We start from the raw sequence: 452 nt of genomic DNA, 5'->3' as shown, positions 1-452 counted from the left end.
TTGCTAACTAAAACTTCTTGGGGGTCTGGACGGTCAACATCTGCCTGAGAAGGTGCGCCGGTTTTGCACCCAGATAACCGAGTGGCGGGGAGGCAATAAGTCGCAGCATTGGCGCTCGCCAAACACCTCATCACCTGAGCTGCTCGGACCTGGGAAGAGCACAAAACGCAGGCCCAACTGAGTCTGCGCCTCTGAGGACTACCCGAGTGCCTGAACCTGAGCGGCTTGGGCCTGGGAGGTGCATGCAGCCCAGGGCCAGCCTCGGATTGTTCCCGGCGGAACAACCTAGAGTCCGAGCAGTGCGGACAGGGAGGCTACACGCGCCGTGAGTGGGGGCAGACCCAGGGTGGCTGAGGCACTGCGAGCCCACGCCAGTGTTATTTGTTTGCAGCATCCCTCCCTCCCTCCCCACAGCGCGACTGAACAAGTAAGACCTAAAAAAAAAAAAAAAA

General features: G+C 58.8%; 1 protein-coding gene across 1 annotated transcript in view; it reads left to right on the top strand.

Moving 5' to 3' along the window:
• Window positions 1-452, top strand: part of NXPH1 (neurexophilin 1) — a 363,280-nt gene that overhangs the window by 8,648 nt on the left and 354,180 nt on the right. The window lies entirely within an intron of this gene.

This window comes from Bison bison, unplaced genomic scaffold (genome assembly GCF_000754665.1).
Source record: "Bison bison bison isolate TAMUID 2011002044 unplaced genomic scaffold, Bison_UMD1.0 scf7180017864134, whole genome shotgun sequence".
Taxonomy (NCBI): domain Eukaryota; kingdom Metazoa; phylum Chordata; class Mammalia; order Artiodactyla; family Bovidae; genus Bison; species Bison bison.
This window is presented reverse-complemented; position numbering and strand designations above follow the sequence as displayed.